The sequence below is a fragment of the Dendrobates tinctorius genome, unplaced genomic scaffold (assembly GCF_039654945.1).
Source record: "Dendrobates tinctorius isolate UK_male_01 unplaced genomic scaffold, ASM3965494v1 ptg000012l, whole genome shotgun sequence".
Lineage (NCBI taxonomy): Eukaryota > Metazoa > Chordata > Amphibia > Anura > Dendrobatidae > Dendrobates > Dendrobates tinctorius.
Window position 1 is genome coordinate 21,322,623 of NW_027361680.1, and position 14,170 is coordinate 21,336,792.

Sequence of the window (14,170 nt, forward strand, 5' to 3'; positions counted from 1 at the left end):
CCTGCATGATTCTACCAAGAAATGTGTGCTCATTGAAACCGCTGGTTTTTGATAGTTTGGGCCCTATTGAATAATGAATGTTTTGAATTTTCTCCAAAAGTAAAGTAGTTGCAAACTCATCCTTTTAGAAACGTGTTTGGGCTGTTGAGAGGAGTAAAAAACCATCAAAAATTTCAATCCTGCATGATTCTACCAAGAAATGTGATTCTTCATTCAAAACCTGATTTTTGCTATTGGGTTCTATTGAATAATGAATGTTTTGAATTTTCTCCAAAAGTAAAGTAGTTGCAAACTCATGCTTTTAGAGAGTTGTTTGGGCTCATGAGAGGAGTAGAAAAAAATCAAAAATTTCAGTCCTGCATGATTCTACCATGAAATGTGATTCTTCATTCAAAACGCTGGTTTTTGCTATTGGGCTCTATTGAATAATGAATGTTTTGAATTTTCTCCAAAAGTAAAGTAATTGCAAACTCATGCTTTTAGAGACTTGTTTGGGCTCATGAGAGGAGTAGAAAAACATCAAAAATTTCAGTCCTGCATGATTCTACCAAGAAATGTGTGTTCATTCAAACCGCTGGTTTTTGATAGTTTGGGCCCTATTGAATAATGAATGTTTTGAATTTTCTCCAAAAGTAAAGTAGTTGCAAACTCATCCTTTTAGAAACGTGTTTGGGCTGTTGAGAGGAGTAAAAAACCATCAAAAATTTCAATCCTGCATGATTCTACCAAGAAATGTGATTCTTCATTCAAAACCTGATGTTTGCTATTGGGTTCTAATGAATAATGAATGTTTTGAATTTTCTCCAAAAGTAAAGTAGTTGCAAACTCATGCTTTTAGAGACTTGTTTGGGCTCATGAGAGGAGTAGAAAAACATCAAAAATTTCAGTCCTGCATGATTCTACCAAGAGATGTGTGTTCATTCAAACCGCTGGTTTTTGATAGTTTGGGCCCTATTGAATAATGAATGTTTTGAATTTTCTCCAAAAGTAAAGTAGTTGCAAACTCATCCTTTTAGAAACTTGTTTGGGCTGTTGAGAGGACTAAAAAACCATCAAAAATTTCAATCCTGCATGATTCTACCAAGAAATGTGATTCTTCATTCAAAACGCTGGTTTTTGCTATTGGGCCCTATTGAATAATGAATGTTTTGAATTTTCTCCAAAAGTAAAGTAGTTGCAAACTCATCCTTTTAGAAACTTGTTTGGGCTGTTGAGAGGAGTAAAAAACCATCAAAAATTTCAATCCTGCATGATTCTACCAAGAAATGTGATTCTTCATTCAAAACCTGATTTTTGCTATTGGGCTCTATTGAATAATGAATGTTTTGAATTTTCTCCAAAAGTAAAGTAGTTGCAAACTCATGCTTTTAGAGACTTGTTTGGGCTCATGAGAGGAGTAGGAAAACATCAAAAATTTCAGTCCTGCATGATTCTACCAAGAAATGTGTGTTCATTGAAACCGCTGGTTTTTGATAGTTTGGGCCCTATTGAATAATGAATGTTTTGAATTTTCTCCAAAAGTAAAGTAGTTGCAAACTCATCCTTTTAGAAACTTGTTTGGGCTGTTGAGAGGAGTAAAAAACCATCAAAAATTTCAATCCTGCATGATTTTACCAAGAAATGTGATTCTTCATTCAAAACCTGATTTTTGCTATTGGGCTCTATTGAATAGTGAATGTTTTGAATTTTCTCCAAAAGTAAAGTAGTTGCAAACTCATGCTTTTAGAGACTTGTTTGGGCTCATGAGAGGAGTAGAAAAACATCAAAAATTTCAGTCCTGCATGATTCTACCAAGAAATGTGTGTTCATTGAAACCGCTGGTTTTTGATAGTTTGGGCCCTATTGAATAATGAATGTTTTGAATTTTCTCCAAAAGTAAAGTAGTTGCAAACTCATCCTTTTAGAAACTTGTTTGGGCTGTTGAGAGGAGTAAAAAACCATCAAAAATTTCAATCCTGCATGATTTTACCAAGAAATGTGATTCTTCATTCAAAACCTGATTTTTGCTATTGGGCTCTATTGAATAATGAATGTTTTGAATTTTCTCCAAAAGTAAAGTAGTTGCAAACTCATGCTTTTAGAGACTTGTTTGGGCTCATGAGAGGAGTAGAAAAACATCAAAAATTTCGGTCCTGCATGATTCTACCAAGAAATGTGTGTTCATTGAAACCGCTGGTTTTTGATAGTTTGGGCCCTATTGAATAATGAATGTTTTGAATTTTCTCCAAAAGTAAAGTAGTTGCAAACTCATCCTTTTAGAAACTTGTTTGGGCTGTTGAGAGGAGTAAAAAACCATCAAAAATTTCAATCCTGCATGATTCTACCAAGAAATGTGATTCTTCATTCAAAACCTGATTTTTGCTATTGGGCTCTATTGAATAATGAATGTTTTGAATTTTCTCCAAAAGTAAAGTAGTTGCAAACTCATGCTTTTAGAGACTTGTTTGGGCTCATGAGAGGAGTAGAAAAACATCAAAAATTTCAGTCCTGCATGATTCTACCAAGAAATGTGTGTTCATTGAAACCGCTGGTTTTTGATAGTTTGGGCCCTATTGAATAATGAATGTTTTGAATTTTCTCCAAAAGTAAAGTAGTTGCAAACTCATCCTTTTAGAAACTTGTTTGGGCTGTTGAGAGGAGTAAAAAACCATCAAAAATTTCAATCCTGCATGATTTTACCAAGAAATGTGATTCTTCATTCAAAACCTGATTTTTGCTATTGGGCTCTATTGAATAGTGAATGTTTTGAATTTTCTCCAAAAGTAAAGTAGTTGCAAACTCATGCTTTTAGAGACTTGTTTGGGCTCATGAGAGGAGTAGAAAAACATCAAAAATTTCAGTCCTGCATGATTCTACCAAGAAATGTGTGTTCATTGAAACCGCTGGTTTTTGATAGTTTGGGCCCTATTGAATAATGAATGTTTTGAATTTTCTCCAAAAGTAAAGTAGTTGCAAACTCATCCTTTTAGAAACTTGTTTGGGCTGTTGAGAGGAGTAAAAAACCATCAAAAATTTCAATCCTGCATGATTCTACCAAGAAATGTGATTCTTCATTCAAAACCTGATTTTTGCTATTGGGCTCTATTGAATAATGAATGTTTTGAATTTTCTCCAAAAGTAAAGTAGTTGCAAACTCATGCTTTTAGAGACTTGTTTGGGCTCATGAGAGGAGTAGAAAAACATCAAAAATTTCAGTCCTGCATGATTCTACCAAGAAATGTGTGCTCATTGAAACCGCTGGTTTTTGATAGTTTGGGCCCTATTGAATAATGAATGTTTTGAATTTTCTCCAAAAGTAAAGTAGTTGCAAACTCATCCTTTTAGAAACGTGTTTGGGCTGTTGAGAGGAGTAAAAAACCATCAAAAATTTCAATCCTGCATGATTCTACCAAGAAATGTGATTCTTCATTCAAAACCTGATTTTTGCTATTGGGTTCTATTGAATAATGAATGTTTTGAATTTTCTCCAAAAGTAAAGTAGTTGCAAACTCATGCTTTTAGAGAGTTGTTTGGGCTCATGAGAGGAGTAGAAAAAAATCAAAAATTTCAGTCCTGCATGATTCTACCATGAAATGTGATTCTTCATTCAAAACGCTGGTTTTTGCTATTGGGCTCTATTGAATAATGAATGTTTTGAATTTTCTCCAAAAGTAAAGTAATTGCAAACTCATGCTTTTAGAGACTTGTTTGGGCTCATGAGAGGAGTAGAAAAACATCAAAAATTTCAGTCCTGCATGATTCTACCAAGAAATGTGTGTTCATTCAAACCGCTGGTTTTTGATAGTTTGGGCCCTATTGAATAATGAATGTTTTGAATTTTCTCCAAAAGTAAAGTAGTTGCAAACTCATCCTTTTAGAAACGTGTTTGGGCTGTTGAGAGGAGTAAAAAACCATCAAAAATTTCAATCCTGCATGATTCTACCAAGAAATGTGATTCTTCATTCAAAACCTGATGTTTGCTATTGGGTTCTAATGAATAATGAATGTTTTGAATTTTCTCCAAAAGTAAAGTAGTTGCAAACTCATGCTTTTAGAGACTTGTTTGGGCTCATGAGAGGAGTAGAAAAACATCAAAAATTTCAGTCCTGCATGATTCTACCAAGAGATGTGTGTTCATTCAAACCGCTGGTTTTTGATAGTTTGGGCCCTATTGAATAATGAATGTTTTGAATTTTCTCCAAAAGTAAAGTAGTTGCAAACTCATCCTTTTAGAAACTTGTTTGGGCTGTTGAGAGGACTAAAAAACCATCAAAAATTTCAATCCTGCATGATTCTACCAAGAAATGTGATTCTTCATTCAAAACGCTGGTTTTTGCTATTGGGCCCTATTGAATAATGAATGTTTTGAATTTTCTCCAAAAGTAAAGTAGTTGCAAACTCATCCTTTTAGAAACTTGTTTGGGCTGTTGAGAGGAGTAAAAAACCATCAAAAATTTCAATCCTGCATGATTCTACCAAGAAATGTGATTCTTCATTCAAAACCTGATTTTTGCTATTGGGCTCTATTGAATAATGAATGTTTTGAATTTTCTCCAAAAGTAAAGTAGTTGCAAACTCATGCTTTTAGAGACTTGTTTGGGCTCATGAGAGGAGTAGGAAAACATCAAAAATTTCAGTCCTGCATGATTCTACCAAGAAATGTGTGTTCATTGAAACCGCTGGTTTTTGATAGTTTGGGCCCTATTGAATAATGAATGTTTTGAATTTTCTCCAAAAGTAAAGTAGTTGCAAACTCATCCTTTTAGAAACTTGTTTGGGCTGTTGAGAGGAGTAAAAAACCATCAAAAATTTCAATCCTGCATGATTTTACCAAGAAATGTGATTCTTCATTCAAAACCTGATTTTTGCTATTGGGCTCTATTGAATAGTGAATGTTTTGAATTTTCTCCAAAAGTAAAGTAGTTGCAAACTCATGCTTTTAGAGACTTGTTTGGGCTCATGAGAGGAGTAGAAAAACATCAAAAATTTCAGTCCTGCATGATTCTACCAAGAAATGTGTGTTCATTGAAACCGCTGGTTTTTGATAGTTTGGGCCCTATTGAATAATGAATGTTTTGAATTTTCTCCAAAAGTAAAGTAGTTGCAAACTCATCCTTTTAGAAACTTGTTTGGGCTGTTGAGAGGAGTAAAAAACCATCAAAAATTTCAATCCTGCATGATTTTACCAAGAAATGTGATTCTTCATTCAAAACCTGATTTTTGCTATTGGGCTCTATTGAATAATGAATGTTTTGAATTTTCTCCAAAAGTAAAGTAGTTGCAAACTCATGCTTTTAGAGACTTGTTTGGGCTCATGAGAGGAGTAGAAAAACATCAAAAATTTCGGTCCTGCATGATTCTACCAAGAAATGTGTGTTCATTGAAACCGCTGGTTTTTGATAGTTTGGGCCCTATTGAATAATGAATGTTTTGAATTTTCTCCAAAAGTAAAGTAGTTGCAAACTCATCCTTTTAGAAACTTGTTTGGGCTGTTGAGAGGAGTAAAAAACCATCAAAAATTTCAATCCTGCATGATTCTACCAAGAAATGTGATTCTTCATTCAAAACCTGATTTTTGCTATTGGGCTCTATTGAATAATGAATGTTTTGAATTTTCTCCAAAAGTAAAGTAGTTGCAAACTCATGCTTTTAGAGACTTGTTTGGGCTCATGAGAGGAGTAGAAAAACATCAAAAATTTCAGTCCTGCATGATTCTACCAAGAAATGTGTGTTCATTGAAACCGCTGGTTTTTGATAGTTTGGGCCCTATTGAATAATGAATGTTTTGAATTTTCTCCAAAAGTAAAGTAGTTGCAAACTCATCCTTTTAGAAACTTGTTTGGGCTGTTGAGAGGAGTAAAAAACCATCAAAAATTTCAATCCTGCATGATTTTACCAAGAAATGTGATTCTTCATTCAAAACCTGATTTTTGCTATTGGGCTCTATTGAATAGTGAATGTTTTGAATTTTCTCCAAAAGTAAAGTAGTTGCAAACTCATGCTTTTAGAGACTTGTTTGGGCTCATGAGAGGAGTAGAAAAACATCAAAAATTTCAGTCCTGCATGATTCTACCAAGAAATGTGTGTTCATTGAAACCGCTGGTTTTTGATAGTTTGGGCCCTATTGAATAATGAATGTTTTGAATTTTCTCCAAAAGTAAAGTAGTTGCAAACTCATCCTTTTAGAAACTTGTTTGGGCTGTTGAGAGGAGTAAAAAACCATCAAAAATTTCAATCCTGCATGATTTTACCAAGAAATGTGATTCTTCATTCAAAACCTGATTTTTGCTATTGGGCCCTGTTGAATAATGAATGTTTTGAATTTTCTCCAAAAGTAAAGTAGTTGCAAACTCATGCTTTTAGAGACTTGTTTGGGCTCATGAGAGGAGTAGAAAAACATCAAAAATGTCGGTCCTGCATGATTCTACCAAGAAATGTGTGTTCATTGAAACCGCTGGTTTTTGATAGTTTGGGCCCTATTGAATAATGAATGTTTTGAATTTTCTCCAAAAGTAAAGTAGTTGCAAACTCATCCTTTTAGAAACTTGTTTGGGCTGTTGAGAGGAGTAAAAAACCATCAAAAATTTCAATCCTGCATGATTCTACCAAGAAATGTGATTCTTCATTCAAAACCTGATTTTTGCTATTGGGCTCTATTGAATAATGAATGTTTTGAATTTTCTCCAAAAGTAAAGTAGTTGCAAACTCATGCTTTTAGAGACTTGTTTGGGCTCATGAGAGGAGTAGAAAAACATCAAAAATTTCAGTCCTGCATGATTCTACCAAGAAATGTGTGCTCATTGAAACCGCTGGTTTTTGATAGTTTGGGCCCTATTGAATAATGAATGTTTTGAATTTTCTCCAAAAGTAAAGTAGTTGCAAACTCATCCTTTTAGAAACGTGTTTGGGCTGTTGAGAGGAGTAAAAAACCATCAAAAATTTCAATCCTGCATGATTCTACCAAGAAATGTGATTCTTCATTCAAAACCTGATTTTTGCTATTGGGTTCTATTGAATAATGAATGTTTTGAATTTTCTCCAAAAGTAAAGTAGTTGCAAACTCATGCTTTTAGAGAGTTGTTTGGGCTCATGAGAGGAGTAGAAAAAAATCAAAAATTTCAGTCCTGCATGATTCTACCATGAAATGTGATTCTTCATTCAAAACGCTGGTTTTTGCTATTGGGCTCTATTGAATAATGAATGTTTTGAATTTTCTCCAAAAGTAAAGTAATTGCAAACTCATGCTTTTAGAGACTTGTTTGGGCTCATGAGAGGAGTAGAAAAACATCAAAAATTTCAGTCCTGCATGATTCTACCAAGAAATGTGTGTTCATTCAAACCGCTGGTTTTTGATAGTTTGGGCCCTATTGAATAATGAATGTTTTGAATTTTCTCCAAAAGTAAAGTAGTTGCAAACTCATCCTTTTAGAAACGTGTTTGGGCTGTTGAGAGGAGTAAAAAACCATCAAAAATTTCAATCCTGCATGATTCTACCAAGAAATGTGATTCTTCATTCAAAACCTGATGTTTGCTATTGGGTTCTAATGAATAATGAATGTTTTGAATTTTCTCCAAAAGTAAAGTAGTTGCAAACTCATGCTTTTAGAGACTTGTTTGGGCTCATGAGAGGAGTAGAAAAACATCAAAAATTTCAGTCCTGCATGATTCTACCAAGAGATGTGTGTTCATTCAAACCGCTGGTTTTTGATAGTTTGGGCCCTATTGAATAATGAATGTTTTGAATTTTCTCCAAAAGTAAAGTAGTTGCAAACTCATCCTTTTAGAAACTTGTTTGGGCTGTTGAGAGGACTAAAAAACCATCAAAAATTTCAATCCTGCATGATTCTACCAAGAAATGTGATTCTTCATTCAAAACGCTGGTTTTTGCTATTGGGCCCTATTGAATAATGAATGTTTTGAATTTTCTCCAAAAGTAAAGTAGTTGCAAACTCATCCTTTTAGAAACTTGTTTGGGCTGTTGAGAGGAGTAAAAAACCATCAAAAATTTCAATCCTGCATGATTCTACCAAGAAATGTGATTCTTCATTCAAAACCTGATTTTTGCTATTGGGCTCTATTGAATAATGAATGTTTTGAATTTTCTCCAAAAGTAAAGTAGTTGCAAACTCATGCTTTTAGAGACTTGTTTGGGCTCATGAGAGGAGTAGAAAAACATCAAAAATTTCAGTCCTGCATGATTCTACCAAGAAATGTGTGTTCATTGAAACCGCTGGTTTTTGATAGTTTGGGCCCTATTGAATAATGAATGTTTTGAATTTTCTCCAAAAGTAAAGTAGTTGCAAACTCATCCTTTTAGAAACTTGTTTGGGCTGTTGAGAGGAGTAAAAAACCATCAAAAATTTCAATCCTGCATGATTTTACCAAGAAATGTGATTCTTCATTCAAAACCTGATTTTTGCTATTGGGCTCTATTGAATAGTGAATGTTTTGAATTTTCTCCAAAAGTAAAGTAGTTGCAAACTCATGCTTTTAGAGACTTGTTTGGGCTCATGAGAGGAGTAGAAAAACATCAAAAATTTCAGTCCTGCATGATTCTACCAAGAAATGTGTGTTCATTGAAACCGCTGGTTTTTGATAGTTTGGGCCCTATTGAATAATGAATGTTTTGAATTTTCTCCAAAAGTAAAGTAGTTGCAAACTCATCCTTTTAGAAACTTGTTTGGGCTGTTGAGAGGAGTAAAAAACCATCAAAAATTTCAATCCTGCATGATTTTACCAAGAAATGTGATTCTTCATTCAAAACCTGATTTTTGCTATTGGGCTCTATTGAATAATGAATGTTTTGAATTTTCTCCAAAAGTAAAGTAGTTGCAAACTCATGCTTTTAGAGACTTGTTTGGGCTCATGAGAGGAGTAGAAAAACATCAAAAATTTCAGTCCTGCATGATTCTACCAAGAAATGTGTGTTCATTGAAACCGCTGGTTTTTGATAGTTTGGGCCCTATTGAATAATGAATGTTTTGAATTTTCTCCAAAAGTAAAGTAGTTGCAAACTCATCCTTTTAGAAACTTGTTTGGGCTGTTGAGAGGAGTAAAAAACCATCAAAAATTTCAATCCTGCATGATTTTACCAAGAAATGTGATTCTTCATTCAAAACCTGATTTTTGCTATTGGGCTCTATTGAATAGTGAATGTTTTGAATTTTCTCCAAAAGTAAAGTAGTTGCAAACTCATGCTTTTAGAGACTTGTTTGGGCTCATGAGAGGAGTAGAAAAACATCAAAAATTTCAGTCCTGCATGATTCTACCAAGAAATGTGTGTTCATTGAAACCGCTGGTTTTTGATAGTTTGGGCCCTATTGAATAATGAATGTTTTGAATTTTCTCCAAAAGTAAAGTAGTTGCAAACTCATCCTTTTAGAAACTTGTTTGGGCTGTTGAGAGGAGTAAAAAACCATCAAAAATTTCAATCCTGCATGATTTTACCAAGAAATGTGATTCTTCATTCAAAACCTGATTTTTGCTATTGGGCTCTATTGAATAATGAATGTTTTGAATTTTCTCCAAAAGTAAAGTAGTTGCAAACTCATGCTTTTAGAGACTTGTTTGGGCTCATGAGAGGAGTAGAAAAACATCAAAAATTTCGGTCCTGCATGATTCTACCAAGAAATGTGTGTTCATTGAAACCGCTGGTTTTTGATAGTTTGGGCCCTATTGAATAATGAATGTTTTGAATTTTCTCCAAAAGTAAAGTAGTTGCAAACTCATCCTTTTAGAAACTTGTTTGGGCTGTTGAGAGGAGTAAAAAACCATCAAAAATTTCAATCCTGCATGATTCTACCAAGAAATGTGATTCTTCATTCAAAACCTGATTTTTGCTATTGGGCTCTATTGAATAATGAATGTTTTGAATTTTCTCCAAAAGTAAAGTAGTTGCAAACTCATGCTTTTAGAGACTTGTTTGGGCTCATGAGAGGAGTAGAAAAACATCAAAAATTTCAGTCCTGCATGATTCTACCAAGAAATGTGTGCTCATTGAAACCGCTGGTTTTTGATAGTTTGGGCCCTATTGAATAATGAATGTTTTGAATTTTCTCCAAAAGTAAAGTAGTTGCAAACTCATCCTTTTAGAAACTTGTTTGGGCTGTTGAGAGGAGTAAAAAACCATCAAAAATTTCAATCCTGCATGATTCTACCAAGAAATGTGATTCTTCATTCAAAACCTGATTTTTGCTATTGGGCTCTATTGAATAATGAATGTTTTGAATTTTCTCCAAAAGTAAAGTAGTTGCAAACTCATGCTTTTAGAGACTTGTTTGGGCTCATGAGAGGAGTAGGAAAACATCAAAAATTTCAGTCCTGCATGATTCTACCAAGAAATGTGTGTTCATTGAAACCGCTGGTTTTTGATAGTTTGGGCCCTATTGAATAATGAATGTTTTGAATTTTCTCCAAAAGTAAAGTAGTTGCAAACTCATCCTTTTAGAAACTTGTTTGGGCTGTTGAGAGGAGTAAAAAACCATCAAAAATTTCAATCCTGCATGATTTTACCAAGAAATGTGATTCTTCATTCAAAACCTGATTTTTGCTATTGGGCTCTATTGAATAGTGAATGTTTTGAATTTTCTCCAAAAGTAAAGTAGTTGCAAACTCATGCTTTTAGAGACTTGTTTGGGCTCATGAGAGGAGTAGAAAAACATCAAAAATTTCAGTCCTGCATGATTCTACCAAGAAATGTGTGTTCATTGAAACCGCTGGTTTTTGATAGTTTGGGCCCTATTGAATAATGAATGTTTTGAATTTTCTCCAAAAGTAAAGTAGTTGCAAACTCATCCTTTTAGAAACTTGTTTGGGCTGTTGAGAGGAGTAAAAAACCATCAAAAATTTCAATCCTGCATGATTTTACCAAGAAATGTGATTCTTCATTCAAAACCTGATTTTTGCTATTGGGCTCTATTGAATAATGAATGTTTTGAATTTTCTCCAAAAGTAAAGTAGTTGCAAACTCATGCTTTTAGAGACTTGTTTGGGCTCATGAGAGGAGTAGGAAAACATCAAAAATTTCAGTCCTGCATGATTCTACCAAGAAATGTGTGTTCATTGAAACCGCTGGTTTTTGATAGTTTGGGCCCTATTGAATAATGAATGTTTTGAATTTTCTCCAAAAGTAAAGTAGTTGCAAACTCATCCTTTTAGAAACTTGTTTGGGCTGTTGAGAGGAGTAAAAAACCATCAAAAATTTCAATCCTGCATGATTTTACCAAGAAATGTGATTCTTCATTCAAAACCTGATTTTTGCTATTGGGCTCTATTGAATAGTGAATGTTTTGAATTTTCTCCAAAAGTAAAGTAGTTGCAAACTCATGCTTTTAGAGACTTGTTTGGGCTCATGAGAGGAGTAGAAAAACATCAAAAATTTCAGTCCTGCATGATTCTACCAAGAAATGTGTGTTCATTGAAACCGCTGGTTTTTGATAGTTTGGGCCCTATTGAATAATGAATGTTTTGAATTTTCTCCAAAAGTAAAGTAGTTGCAAACTCATCCTTTTAGAAACTTGTTTGGGCTGTTGAGAGGAGTAAAAAACCATCAAAAATTTCAATCCTGCATGATTTTACCAAGAAATGTGATTCTTCATTCAAAACCTGATTTTTGCTATTGGGCTCTATTGAATAATGAATGTTTTGAATTTTCTCCAAAAGTAAAGTAGTTGCAAACTCATGCTTTTAGAGACTTGTTTGGGCTCATGAGAGGAGTAGAAAAACATCAAAAATTTCGGTCCTGCATGATTCTACCAAGAAATGTGTGTTCATTGAAACCGCTGGTTTTTGATAGTTTGGGCCCTATTGAATAATGAATGTTTTGAATTTTCTCCAAAAGTAAAGTAGTTGCAAACTCATCCTTTTAGAAACGTGTTTGGGCTGTTGAGAGGAGTAAAAAACCATCAAAAATTTCAATCCTGCATGATTCTACCAAGAAATGTGATTCTTCATTCAAAACCTGATTTTTGCTATTGGGTTCTATTGAATAATGAATGTTTTGAATTTTCTCCAAAAGTAAAGTAGTTGCAAACTCATGCTTTTAGAGAGTTGTTTGGGCTCATGAGAGGAGTAGAAAAAAATCAAAAATTTCAGTCCTGCATGATTCTACCATGAAATGTGATTCTTCATTCAAAACGCTGGTTTTTGCTATTGGGCTCTATTGAATAATGAATGTTTTGAATTTTCTCCAAAAGTAAAGTAATTGCAAACTCATGCTTTTAGAGACTTGTTTGGGCTCATGAGAGGAGTAGAAAAACATCAAAAATTTCAGTCCTGCATGATTCTACCAAGAAATGTGTGTTCATTCAAACCGCTGGTTTTTGATAGTTTGGGCCCTATTGAATAATGAATGTTTTGAATTTTCTCCAAAAGTAAAGTAGTTGCAAACTCATCCTTTTAGAAACGTGTTTGGGCTGTTGAGAGGAGTAAAAAACCATCAAAAATTTCAATCCTGCATGATTCTACCAAGAAATGTGATTCTTCATTCAAAACCTGATGTTTGCTATTGGGTTCTAATGAATAATGAATGTTTTGAATTTTCTCCAAAAGTAAAGTAGTTGCAAACTCATGCTTTTAGAGACTTGTTTGGGCTCATGAGAGGAGTAGAAAAACATCAAAAATTTCAGTCCTGCATGATTCTACCAAGAGATGTGTGTTCATTCAAACCGCTGGTTTTTGATAGTTTGGGCCCTATTGAATAATGAATGTTTTGAATTTTCTCCAAAAGTAAAGTAGTTGCAAACTCATCCTTTTAGAAACTTGTTTGGGCTGTTGAGAGGACTAAAAAACCATCAAAAATTTCAATCCTGCATGATTCTACCAAGAAATGTGATTCTTCATTCAAAACGCTGGTTTTTGCTATTGGGCCCTATTGAATAATGAATGTTTTGAATTTTCTCCAAAAGTAAAGTAGTTGCAAACTCATCCTTTTAGAAACTTGTTTGGGCTGTTGAGAGGAGTAAAAAACCATCAAAAATTTCAATCCTGCATGATTCTACCAAGAAATGTGATTCTTCATTCAAAACCTGATTTTTGCTATTGGGCTCTATTGAATAATGAATGTTTTGAATTTTCTCCAAAAGTAAAGTAGTTGCAAACTCATGCTTTTAGAGACTTGTTTGGGCTCATGAGAGGAGTAGGAAAACATCAAAAATTTCAGTCCTGCATGATTCTACCAAGAAATGTGTGTTCATTGAAACCGCTGGTTTTTGATAGTTTGGGCCCTATTGAATAATGAATGTTTTGAATTTTCTCCAAAAGTAAAGTAGTTGCAAACTCATCCTTTTAGAAACTTGTTTGGGCTGTTGAGAGGAGTAAAAAACCATCAAAAATTTCAATCCTGCATGATTTTACCAAGAAATGTGATTCTTCATTCAAAACCTGATTTTTGCTATTGGGCTCTATTGAATAGTGAATGTTTTGAATTTTCTCCAAAAGTAAAGTAGTTGCAAACTCATGCTTTTAGAGACTTGTTTGGGCTCATGAGAGGAGTAGAAAAACATCAAAAATTTCAGTCCTGCATGATTCTACCAAGAAATGTGTGTTCATTGAAACCGCTGGTTTTTGATAGTTTGGGCCCTATTGAATAATGAATGTTTTGAATTTTCTCCAAAAGTAAAGTAGTTGCAAACTCATCCTTTTAGAAACTTGTTTGGGCTGTTGAGAGGAGTAAAAAACCATCAAAAATTTCAATCCTGCATGATTTTACCAAGAAATGTGATTCTTCATTCAAAACCTGATTTTTGCTATTGGGCTCTATTGAATAATGAATGTTTTGAATTTTCTCCAAAAGTAAAGTAGTTGCAAACTCATGCTTTTAGAGACTTGTTTGGGCTCATGAGAGGAGTAGAAAAACATCAAAAATTTCGGTCCTGCATGATTCTACCAAGAAATGTGTGTTCATTGAAACCGCTGGTTTTTGATAGTTTGGGCCCTATTGAATAATGAATGTTTTGAATTTTCTCCAAAAGTAAAGTAGTTGCAAACTCATCCTTTTAGAAACTTGTTTGGGCTGTTGAGAGGAGTAAAAAACCATCAAAAATTTCAATCCTGCATGATTCTACCAAGAAATGTGATTCTTCATTCAAAACCTGATTTTTGCTATTGGGCTCTATTGAATAATGAATGTTTTGAATTTTCTCCAAAAGTAAAGTAGTTGCAAACTCATGCTTTTAGAGACTTGTTTGGGCTC